The sequence below is a fragment of the Arvicola amphibius genome, chromosome 10 (genome assembly GCF_903992535.2).
Source record: "Arvicola amphibius chromosome 10, mArvAmp1.2, whole genome shotgun sequence".
Lineage (NCBI taxonomy): Eukaryota > Metazoa > Chordata > Mammalia > Rodentia > Cricetidae > Arvicola > Arvicola amphibius.
The window spans coordinates 97,139,393-97,152,106 of record NC_052056.1 but is presented as its reverse complement, the minus strand read 5'-3'; the positions used below and the strand labels follow the sequence as shown (position 1 = coordinate 97,152,106).

The window sequence follows — 12,714 nt, the reverse complement described above, 5'->3', positions numbered from 1 at the left end:
AGGTGGCCTGAGGAGTTGTGAGAATTCTGTGGACTCCTCCGGGAAACAAGTTCCCTCTCTGGCTGGTGTCTTTTCCTTCCCCTGGCACGAGATCCTGGGGAAATTTCCTTTTCTTTGGGGTCTATTGTTTTCAGGTGGAAAAACTCAAGCTCCTCGTTGTTTCTGTCAGGGTCACTGCATTTGCTCCACTAACCTCACCTGTGATGCTCAGCAAGCTCTGGAGAACTGGGCCGGGTAGATTAGTGTATGCACAGCCCCGCTGAGGCCACAAGGGGGCGCGCAAGGCACATATCAACCACTAAAAGTTTAAAAAGCGGCTGGAAGAGTTGTAATTTCAGTACTGTATTTTCTTTCATACCTGCAGGCTCTTGGGTCATCTGTCCATGACAGCATCCCTCTGGATACTGGAAATCACAGGGCAAAGGTAGCTATCCCACCAGCCCACGGTCAGTTTCTAACCCCCAAGGACTCCTCTGTGGGGACAATTGACAGTATCCTGCGGGGCTAGACTTGATCTATAAGATTGCACACTTTAACCTGAGGTTACCCAGTTCACAGATGGCAGCAGTTTTTTTGGTGGCAAGTCACAAGCTTGACAGAGGTCATAGAATCTGAGTTCTTTTTGGGTAATTCAGCCCTATCCTACGCATGGATTTTGGTGGCCTCTCATGACTCAGGGGGAGCTCAGGAGAAGTAGAGATCCATCATAGAGACCATAGGGAGGGTCTTTGAGGTCCCCATAGTGTCCTGAACCATTCTAGGACAGGCCATTTGATGTCTGGAATACTATTATAGCCTCTAGACAGTCAAAGGCCTTCAAACAGTTCTGAAACTTAGACATGATATCTTACTACAGGAGGAAAATGAGGCAACTAGCTAGGAACATAAAGGAAGGTGTGAAAATAAATTTGTCTATATTAGAAATATAATTTTGCATATCATGCATATATGTGCACATAATATAATAATCACACATACCTATGCATATAATAATTCAACATATAATTATGCATAATACATATTATGCAAGTCAAAGGGGCTTGAAACCAGACTGGTTGAGGTCTGCCATTAATATCAGCGTGGCCATAGAGCCTTCATTCAGCAACTGATGGAGGCAGAGGCAGAGTCCCACATCGGAGCACTGGACTGAGCTCCCAGAGTCCAGTTGAAGAGTGGGAGGAATGAGAATATGAGTAAAGAGGTCAAGACCATGATAGGTTCGCCCACTGAAACAGTTTGCCTAAGCTAATGTGAGCTCACCAACTCCAGCCAGACTGGGAAGGAACAAGCATAGGACCAAACTAGTTCCTCTGAATGTGGGTGACAGTTGCATGGCTGGGGCAAACTGAAGGGCCACTGAAAGTGGCACCAGGATTTATCTCTACTGCATGTACTGGCTTTTTGGGATCCTATTCTCTTTGGATGTACACCTTGCTCAGCCTAGATATAGTAGGGAGGGCCTTGGACCTTCCACAAAGCAATGTGCCTTACCCTCTCTGAGGATTAGAGGGGGCTGGGGTAGGAGGGTGTGTGAAGGGAATGGGAGGAGTGGAGGAAGTGGGAACTTGGATTGGTATTTTTTTTTAATCTAATAAATAGAAAAATACCAGTGTGGAATAATTGGAGATCAGAAGATCAAAGGTCAAACCAGAAAAGGTAGGCAGAGCTGAAAAACTCGCATTGAATAAAAGGGACACAATCTCGTTTCCTGCCACATCTGGGGTTATGCAGACTCATCCATAGACAGAGAGAATATAGGGCCCTGTAGATCAACTTATTTCCTTGCTGGTTCCTCACAACCTGGGGGCAGAGTCGGGGGCATTTGGCATTTTCCAGGTTTGATCTGAGTGTGAGGTGTATGGAATCAAGGCCAGCCCTTGATTCCAATGGATCCCCACTCTGCTGACTACACATGTGCCTGGGGAAGTCTATAGCCTGGTGGCCTTAGGCATGGCCAGCTGACATGTTCCTGGCTGACTCTGGGGAAGTCTATAACCTGGTGGTCTTAGGCATTGCCCCTGATGTGTTCCTGGCTGACCAGAGGCCTTGTTACCTCTTGTAGGCTGAGCTGAGTGGCCACTAGAGGGAGCGCTAGGACTTTCTGAGATAGGCAGGGATAGGCAGGTTGTCACCAGTCAGGGTAAGCAGGAGGGGGCAAAGGAAAGCATTAGGATATATAGGTGAGCAGGTGAGAAAGAGGGGTGGTGGGAGAGAAAGGGGGTGATGGGTTATCAGGATGGTGCACAGTTGATCATTATGGGATTTACTTAAATAGAGCGGGACATAGGTTGACAGGAGGGGACAGAGGTGTGCAGGAGGTGACATGGGCCACTCAAGAGGACAGACTGATGAAGTGAAAACGTGGAGGATCACAAGAAGGCCTGATTGCATCACATGAGCCAGAGTTGACAGTGTGAGCACTGGCTGGCATGTCCTCAGAAGAGGGGAGGGGGAGGAGGAGTGGACGCTGGTGAGCTGGAGGTCCAAGGGTCAGCAGGAAGGGCAGAGTTGGGCTTAAGGGAACCCAGTTGAGCACCGGTGACGTGGGTGAGCTGAAGGACCTATGAGCGTGCCATGGTGTGTGTGCATATGTGTCGTGTGCAGTAGTATGTGTGTGTGTGTGCGCTTGCATGCATGTATGCATGTGTGGGTCAGGTGAGCAGGAGAGAACCTGTGTGACCAGAGACAGCGCAGCTGACCAGGAAGAGGAGCGTGTGAAAAAGAGGTGACACACACGAGCAGGACGAGACATGGGTTAGCAAGAGGGATGGAGGAGATTAATAAGGGAATCAGTGATTAGAGGAAGCACAGGCGAATTGAATGGGATCCAGGTGGGCACTGGGGACACGGGCAAGTAGCTGGGGACACGGGTCGGCAGAAAGTTGCAGCAGAGAAGTAAGGTAGAACACAGATGAACAGGAAATGACAGCTGTGTGCAGGAGGGGGAACAGCATGAAGGGATGGGGAGAGACAGTGGGGGAGCGAGCCTGGGGTGACGGTGAGCGGGTGGGGGCAGGATGAAGCAGGGGGGGTGAGCAAGACTGAGGGGACAAGGCTGTGTAGGAAGGGACACGGGTAATCAACAGAGGCTATAGAATCAGTGGTTCTCAACCTTCCTAATGCTGTGACCCTTTAGTACATGCAGTTCCTTATGTTGTGGTGACCTCCAGCCATAAAAGTATTTCGTTACTACTTCATAGCTGCAATTTTGCTATTGTTGCGAATCATAATGTAAATATCTGACATGCAGGATATCTGACACAGGAGCCCTGTGGGATCGTGACCCCCAGGTTGAGAACTGCTGATACAGATCAAGGGGACAGGCACAGGTGAGCTCACTGGTAGACTTAGGTGAACAGCAGGGGGCAGGGCTGAGTGGGGAGGAACAGGTAGGAACAATGGAGAGGCAAGATTAATCAGATAGGGAAGCAGTGGCCAGGAGAAGGTGCAGGTGAGTGGTCAGGAACCCAGGCCAAGAGAGGGTCACATGTGTAAGCTGAAGGGTATGTAGGTGGATAGGAGAGGGCACAGAGAAGCAGAGTGGGCACAGAGGAGCAGGGTGGGCACCAAACAGCAGGGTGGGCACCGGAAAGCAAGAGAGAGGGACTAGTTCATAAGAGGCAGCCCAGGCCAGCAGGAATGGACACAAGAGAGCGTGGGTGGGCAGGGTTGATTCCACTGGGCAACAACTGGGCAGGTTGAGCACATGGGTGAGCAGCAGAGGGGTCAGGTGAAGCTGGAGGGGACACCAGCGACTGGGAAAGAACCTGGGTGAACAGGAGAGGCGCTGGTGGGCAGGAGGTGGCATGTGTGAGCATGAGCGACCTGTGTTGGCAAGCGTGGACACAGGTGTGTGCAAGGAGTGAGGCTTGAGAGAATAAAGCAGGGAGGCTGGGTGTCAGAAGAGCATGCAGTGCAGACGGCGCTTGGGTGAGCAGGAGGGAGCCCAGGTCATCAGGCGGGAATGTGGCGATGGCAACTGGGGACACAAGTGAGCAGGAAGAGATACGTGACTAGAAGAAGACACAAGTGGTCAGGAGGGAGAATAGGTGACCAGGAGGACAGAGGCCACAGTTGACGACAAAGGGACACAGAGAAGCAAAAGAGAGGTCATGGGGGACCAGGAGTGTGCATAGGTTTAGTGATATTTTGTTTGTGCTTCAATAAATAAAGCTTGCCTGAAGATCAGAGTGCAGACCTAAGCCACTACAGGCCAGGCAGTGGTGGTACACGTCTTTAATCCCAGGACTTGGGGGACTGATGGATCTCTGTTAGTTCAAGGCCACCCTGGACTACATGAAATTGATCCCATCTAAAAGAGAAACAGAGCCCACACAAAGGTGAGCCCAGCACTTGGGATCCCACGCCTTTAACCCAGCACTAGGTAAGTGGAGACAGGAATGGAACGACTGGACACAGAGAGGAATATAAGGCAGGAAGAGACAGGAGCTCAGTGCAGTCTGAGGAGCAGTGCAGTCTGAGGCAGTCAGCCTGAGGAGGCAGCCTGAGAACGGGATTGCCCATTGGTCTGAGCATTGGTAGAGGTAAGAACTCTAGTGGCTGACCATTCTGCTTTTCTGATCTTCAGCATTAACCCTCATGTCTGACTCTGAATTTTGATTACTAATGCCAATTAGAATTCATGATACAGTGACATTAAATATTGTCAGAAAAATATGTTGAGCATATCCCCTCCCATGCACCCTTCTATCCCCATAAGTCCCTTCAAACTCCATTGGTCACTTTAAACTACTTAGAGAGTTTTACGCCATATATACCAATACTGGATTTATATAAATAAGTCTCAGAACCACAAACTTAGTCCTTTCTTTTTCCTTCCTTTTTTTCTTAGTTTCTGCATAGACGTTTTTGTTTTGTTTAGTTTTTTTTTCAAGACAGAGCTTCTCTGTGTGCAGTCATGACTGTCTTGAAATGCTCTGTAGACCAAGTTGGCCTTGAATTTAGAGGTCCACGTGTCTCTGCCTCCAACGTGCTGGGGTTAAAAGCATGCACCACTGCGCAGCTTGCATTGAATTTTTAAAAACATAGGACTTTTTCATGGTTCTTTGGGAATTTTACATCATGCACCCCAATTGCATCCACATTCCCCATTCACCTTGCAAGTGTCCCCTTCCCCAAGATAATTTAAAAAAATAAAGGTTACAATAAAAACCAATACTTCATGTCTCAGTCTTTCTGCCTCTCCATCACCTCTTCATTTGTCTCAGTGGCACTGGGAGCTGAGATGTGTCATGGAGCAGATGCTTTAGTTCAAACACCTTTACTTGCAAATGTTCATTGTCATGAGTTGCTGGTCTGGTTCAAGGTGCACCATTAATGCTGGACTGTCACTAGCAGTCCTCCAGGGTATCCTATGGTTGCCCTGAGTCATAAAGACCCTGCAGCTATAGTTTACAGGACCGGTCCCTTCATGTCCTCCAGCAGGTCATAGATGGGGTAGATGTTGGGTTGGGCCAACTCAAAGCAGTGGATGATGGCCTGGGTGATAGCTCAGTTGGTCAAGCAAGGTCTTCACTTGGACCTCTCGCATCAAGTGAGGGTCAGAGCCAGCTCTCCTGCACCACACCATCAGCTGTCCCATGTCTGTGTTGATGTGTGGGGTCAGCTCTCCTGAATGTGGAGCCAGCTCTGCCAGGGATGGGTCTTCAGGGCCAATGAGGGGTGAGGCCAACTCTTTCACGAGGAGCAGGGCCACCATTCCTGCTGCAGCAGCCAGGGTAGGGCAGGGCCAGATCTTCCAGGGCCAGTGAAACGCAAGGGCCCTCTCAGCATGGCACTTGAATTTCAATACACATGATTCACATGACCCACAGTGGTAAAAAAAAAACAGGCCATAGATATCAACACAGACCCCAGGTATAGCATGACCCCAGACCCAGTCGTGACCCTTGGCAGCAGCTTGGGACCAGATGTGGCTATGGACCTGGGTGGGAACACAGGGCACTCAGATCAGTATGTCCCCAGTGGAGACATGGTCCTCAGTCACCAATATGGCTTCAGGTGGCAGTGCAGACCCTGGGCATCCTCACATCCACACAGTCACAGACATGGCCCTTGGCAGCTCAGGCCCTGATGCCACCAGGGCCCTGGGTATCAGTGTAGGCCACCCACATCTCTGCATTGAATTTTAAAGCTTCTTGTTTTTCCTTCAACAAGCCTCGGACTTAAATACAAATGAATTTTAAACAGTCATCAAAGAATGAAGATACGGAAACTTCTACCAAAGTCCTCATGTTAGTGTGTACTTTTTCCTCAGGTAAGGAAGATTGTGTGCAGTGTGGAACACCCTGGAAACCAGAACGGAGACTGCAATTCCTTGGCAATGCAGAAGAGGCACACTGCTGCTGTGGAAGCCCAAAGGGAGTAAAACACTAGACTTCATAGAAAAGGAGAGGCGCTCAGCCTGGTCCTCTTTGTAAAAGATATGATTAAACATGCATGCACAGAGCTTGCTTTTGTCTGTTACAGTAACACTAACTTCAACTTTAATATCCCTAAAGCTACCTGAGCAGGGCCCTTTGTACACCGACATGTTCCTGGATACCTGTGATTGGGTCCTCTGTGTGCCCTTGTGAGAGTGTGGGTGTGAAGACGTGGGCATGTGTCCTATTTGTCCCTTCACCTCTGGTGACACTGGTATAGGGTTTCCCAGCTATAGGGTACATGTGATCATATCCACATGATGACATACGAGGAAACTGATAATAGAATGATGTACAGGGACCAAGTCAGGACAGTGGGAAGACTTTAAGAGGAAATTACTATTTCCTAAGACCCATGTGGTATGGAGGGAATGGTTTGGAAACCTCTTCTGCCTTCACAAAGCTGAGGGTCTGACTGCAGCCAGGCTTCCCAAGTCAGAGTGTGGAATGAGCACCATTGTGCACTGGTAGAGGCAGAAGGAGAGCAGTTGTCAGCCCTGGCCAGTGCTAGAGAAGGCCTACTTTAAAAAAAAAGACCATACTTGTAAAATTGTTCACAAGGGAATCAATCGGCACACTCCATGTGATTACTAAGGACAGCATTGGGAATGCTCAGTCACTGTCCCTCTGCAGGTTTGATGGACCCTGAAAACAATACAGATGGAAGATGGGGAGATGGCCGTCAGTGTGTTGCCTGCTGAGAAAGAAAAGGGACCTAAAATGGAAACCCAGCACTCGTATTTGTAAAAAAAAAAAAAATGGCATGGTTGAGTGCATCTCTTACCCTATGTGCTGGAAGTTTCTATCATTTTCTTCCTTTCCTTTTTTCTGTCCTTCCTTCCTTCTTTCCTTTATTGCTCTCCCTCCCTCTCTCTCTCTCTCTCTCTCTCTCTCTCTCTCTCTCTCTCTCTCTCTCTCTCTTTCATTGTCTTCAACTTGATTCAAAGAAAGGTCAGTTGGGAAGAGGGAACTTTAGTTGAGAAAATGCCTCCATCAGAGTGGCCTGAAGGAAATATGTGGCGTGTTTTTTGATTAGCCCTTGATTTGGGAAGGACAGCCCTCTATGGGTCATGCCACCCTGCACTGGTCACTTTGGGTGGTATAAAAAGGAAGCTAGGCAAGCAATGAGGAACAATCCAGTATGCAGTGTTCCTCCATGACCTCAGTTTCTGTTCCTGCCTCCAGGTTCCTCTCTGAGTTTCTTCCCCAGCTTCCCTTCACGGTGGATGAAAGAAATATCTGCTTTTCTGAAGGTATTTTTGGTCAGTATTCTATCACAGCAAGAAGAAAGAAGACAAAGAATCCTGAGGAGACAGCAGGGCAACAGAGTTCACTGGTCAGACAGTTTTCCCAGATGGTGAGCTGTTCAGTGACAGAATGTGGTCCAATGAAAACTAAGAGTAGAGGAACTATGGAAGGCAAAGAATGTCAAATTCACGTTTTCACCTACATACACCCCTACCTGTACACAAACACACATGCACAATACCTAAGTAGGTGTACACACACATATACACACAGAGAACAGAGAGAGACAAACACAGTCATAGACACAGACACACATACACAGACACACACACACACACACACACACACACGGAGAGAGAGAGAGAGAGAGAGAGAGAGAGAGAGAGAGAGAGAGAGAGAGAGAGAGAGAGAGAGAGATACCCTAGGTAATTTCAAAATCAAAACATACCTCAAGCAGCTATGACCAGGGAAGTGTGATCAACTGTCACGCAGACAGAAGGCTCAGCAGAGCTGAAGCAAGAGCATGGAGATACACACAGAAAATGATTCTGAAGGGCACTGACCACACAGGGTCTCCTGTGCAGTGCTGGCTGCCTTGGAGTTCACCTTCCTTGACCTCCAGATCCTCCCCTCTCAGTCTCAGTCCCTTAAATGGTGGGATTACAGATGTGCACCCCCACAGCCAGCCAAAGAACAGTTGATCCTTGGGAGAACAAAAGGTCTGAGTGCAAGAAAGGGTTAATGAGGAGAGGGTGCGACCACGGAACAGGCCCCAAAGAACAGTTAGATGTGAAAATCGAATGTCAAGTGGGTGGCTGAGATGTAGATGAGGTTTTTCTCAGCTGTCCTCCGACCTATTGTGAGGTAAGCGTTACGCAGCAGAAGCATATATATCAAGAGAGGACTGACAGGCTGAGGTCCTACAAAGGCCGTCTCCTGATGGAAGGACAAGCACATGGTAGCTCTTCAGTCTGGGAACCCAGATGCCTCAGCCTCAGCAGCCCCGGAGTCGGCGGCTGGAGTCCAGGGGAGTCCCGGAGAGCTGCTGGTCGTCAGTCTGCAGTGAAATCCCTAAGCAGGGTCTAACGCCGGTGAAGGAACGCCTCACCAACAGGAGCGAGGAATTTGCCGAGAGAGCAAGAACAACAGCAACGAAGGCTTTCCTCTTCCGGGTCCTATTCCGTGGGCTGCCACCAAAAGGTGTGACCAAGGTTTCCCACCTCAGATGATCCAAGCAACAAAACCCCTCACCAGTGCCTGCATGGAGTAGAGATGTGGTGTAAGTGACAACTGAGATTAGTCACCAACACCCAGACACATGAAATAATAACGTAATTTTAAAAACAATTTCAATATAAACCATGGACTGTCCCTTTAGGTGGGGCCTTGCCCTATCTCAGCCCTTAAAGATTGCTCCAGAGTGACAGGTCAGGGGGTCAGCTAGGAGATCCCCTGTAGGAACGCAGGTTCACCTGAAGATAATGCACTTTTCTCTTTCAGGAGGCCACTAGCCCCCTCCCCACCTCTCCTCATACCCAGTACGGTCCCTACAAGCCAGCCTGCCACCATGAGGTTCTGCGGGGTCTGCCTGCCTTTGAATGACACAACCGTATTTTCCTCTTATCTTCTTCTTTGGGGTGTTGGCCATAGCTCAGTGTACTTTTAAACTCCCCACTGTTTGGGCTTCCTCTTCTTCTACAGTTCTGTTCCCCACCAAATAAAGCCCTCCCTAGACAGCATGACAAGGACATTGGATTTGGCCACGCGGTCCTCTCCCTGCCTTTCAACCATGAGATGTTCCCCGCAGTGGGCCTGGAGCTCCCAACGGGAAATACCCTCTTGACTGAGGACAACCCTTTACCAAGCCAGCGCAATCCGGCCACGGCCAGTGAGGAGAGTCGGGCCCAGAGGTTGGGGAACTTGCCGGGGTCCCCCGTGGACAGCAGAAGAGGCGGGATGTGAAGACAACTCTTCCTGTGTGGGAATCTTTCCCTTATGGGCCTCTTGGGATCCACCAGCTGTTACTGGTAGAGGGGGCTCATCCTCACTTGGAGACTCTCACACCCCAATGCTCTGATAGGATTTCCACATATGTCTTACCCACATTTTATAGTTTTGCATGAACTGGGGAGAAAGGTAAGCTTCATTGTTGACAAAAGAGTTCATGAGCTTCTACTCCTGGCCCACCATAGCGATGAAAGATACTGCAGCCGACTAACTGTGACCCAGTGTAACAGGACTCAGACCTTACCCAGCCCCAAGACAGACTCCATGATGCAGGTGCCACTCAGGCTGTAAAACGCAGCACGTAGAAAGGACCACCCGCCAGAACTAAAACAAAGACCTAATCCATCAAAGTCCAGAGTTCCGGGAGAGTCTCTAAATGTGCTCACCTTGCTTTTTGGCTCCTGTACGTTTGCTTCTGGCTGACTGTTCTTGTTAACTGAAGTTTGTCAACCCAGGACAAGGCGGCAGGAGGCTGAGGAAACAAAGAGCTCAGAGAAAAGTGTCCCCACCATCGACTGTCCTGACCAGGTCTCCTGTACTGAGAATAACACAGAGAAAAGTGTCCCCACCATCGACTGTCCTGACCAGGTCTCCTATACTGAGAATAACATAGAGAAAAGTGTCCCCACCATCGACTGTCCTGACCAGGTCTCCTATACTGAGAATAACATAGAGTGTGACAGCCCTGAGCCCAAACTCAGCAGCTGGGCCCCTCTCTGCCCTGGGGCCCCATAAAAAAGCCCTAGTACTGTCCTTGACACACCTACAGCTGCGTCCCTCCAGCAGGCGACCAGCACTTAGGAGGTCTGGAAAGCCCAAAGGCAGGCACTCCTCTTGAGCACATCTAGGTGCATTCCCATTCAGATGAAGCTGGAACATTAGCCCCCTCAGAGGGTTGACCTAGAGACTCCCTGAGAGAACCTGTCCAGCACACGGACTGTAATGCAAGCTATGGCCAGCAGAGGGCACTGACACTCCAAGAAATTATGAAAGTGATGTTCGGCTTCAGGCAGCAAGTCCTCTGATGCACTATGAAAACCACAGGAAAGAAAGGAATCCTTAGGTGACTCACACACCCACACACATAAATGCCGTGCTGTTGCACTGGACAGCAGAGCCATTGAGAGGAGTGTCAGGCCAGCCTGCACAGACCCGGGAAGGCCAGCCTACCACCATAGATAACGGGACAGCACCAGAGACATCAGCAGAGATAACTGTCCAGACACCAGATAACTGTCCAGACAAGTGTCACACAGGGTTTCTGGGTGTCTCTTACTTAGTATTATTGTCATAACAGATAAAGATACATCAGAGCCAGCACTGTATAAGGAGTGTGCTTTTCTATGGGTTGCATTCTTCTCCTATGTCCCTCCTCTGTTTCTCTTAGACTCTTGTTGGGTGGAAGAACTATCGCATGGCCCTCTGTAAAAATTCTTATTGAGACCCATAAGTCATGTTCTTGCTAATTCTTTAAATTTGCATGCCTTCTCCGGGTACCATCCTCTCCCCTTGTTGGACTGAGCTCTGTCAATCTCATCCGGAAGTTCCTTCTGCACATCAGGCTGGGTGGCCAGGGTATACGTCATGACGGGAGTGGACGTGCTTGTGGCCTCACAGCCAGGGAAAATGAAAACAACTGATTGGGCTGTGGCCTCCATATCAGACAGAGCTAAGAGGAAAAGAGCATTGTGGGTAAGGGAGATCAAAGCAGAACATCATAGCTGAGAAGAAATTTAAATGGTGCTCCCAGCTGTCTAGGGAAGAGCAGAGAAAGGAGGTCCAGAGTCACGGGGACTGAAATTTACTCCGGTGGCCACCTGTTGCCCATCTCTCCTGTTAGAGCAGACTCGCCACCACAAACGTGTAGCGCTACCCACCACAGACTGTCCTCATACACACTTATAAAGAGATGCAGTGGTTAATACTGACTGTCAACTTGACAGGATCTAGGATTGCCTAGGAGATGAGACTGAACATTACCGTGTGGGATTATCTTCACTGATGTGGGCAGACCCATCTTAAATGTGGGTGTCACGTTCCCTGGCCTGGGGTCCCCACCTGAATAAAGAGAAGAGTGTGAGGTAAGCACCAGCGTTCAGCTCCCCTCTTCCTGACTACTCGCGCAATGTGACCAGCCGTCTCCCGCTGCTGCCGCTGCTGCCGTCACCAAGTCTTCCCCGCCGTGGTGGACTGAACCACTAAACGTGGGTGAACGCTCTCCTCTTCCTGACTACTCGCGCAATGTGACCAGCCGTCTCCCGCTGCTGCCGCTGCTGCTGTCACCAAGTCTTCCCCGCCGTGGTGGACTGAACCACTAAACGTGGGTCAGAATAATCCTGTCCTGAAGGGGTTTTGTCAGGCATTTGTCACAGTAACAGCACGAGTGACCAGGACAAATATATTACTGATGTGAAGAGTTCTTCTGTATATGCGCTGATTTTATTGGTCAATGAATAAAGCTGTTTCGGCCAATGGCTTAGCAGAATAAAGCTAGGCAGGAAATACAGAGATACATAGAGAGAGGAGGCGGAATCAATGAGACGCCATGTAGCTGCCAAAGGAGACAGACACCCCAGAACCTTACCGGTATGCAACAGCCTTGTGGTGATATACAGATGAATAGAACTGGGTTAATTTAAGATGTAAGAGTTAGTTTAAAAGTCTGAGTTAATATAGTCTTGTAGTTAATATAGTTTCTATGTGATGATTTGGGTCTGCGCAGCTGGGAAATGAACAAGCAGCCTCCTTCTCCACATTACTATTAGTAAATGCGAGATATTCTTTCCTTGAATGAAAAAAAAAAACAAAAACAGACAGGAAATGGCAGTGTGTTTGTCCGGCATCGGCTTCACTGTGGTGGAGGAGTGTATGCAGAGGTATACAGGGGATCTTCCTGTATCCTTCCCCCAAGCTCTGCTTCCGCCAGAAAACTAAAATTAAAGTCTTTTCCAGTGATCGAAATGAAAGAACAGAAGATGCCAGGTCTCATAAGGCCACGTAAAAGGGACACGCATGA

General features: G+C 49.2%; 1 long non-coding RNA gene across 2 annotated transcripts; it reads left to right on the top strand.

The window, feature by feature from the left end:
* Positions 1–2,518: 2,518 nt before the first annotated feature.
* On the top strand, positions 2,519–6,468 carry LOC119825170. 2 transcript variants are annotated; one of them, XR_005287176.2, is made up of 4 exons: positions 2,519–2,725; positions 3,251–3,329; positions 4,276–4,340; positions 6,278–6,468. It is a non-coding gene; the product is annotated as an uncharacterized LOC119825170 (long non-coding RNA). The 2 variants fall into 2 exon arrangements; XR_005287177.1 differs by lacking the exons at positions 4,276–4,340; positions 6,278–6,468 and adding an exon at positions 4,174–4,226.
* The last annotated feature ends 6,246 nt before the right edge of the window (positions 6,469–12,714 follow it).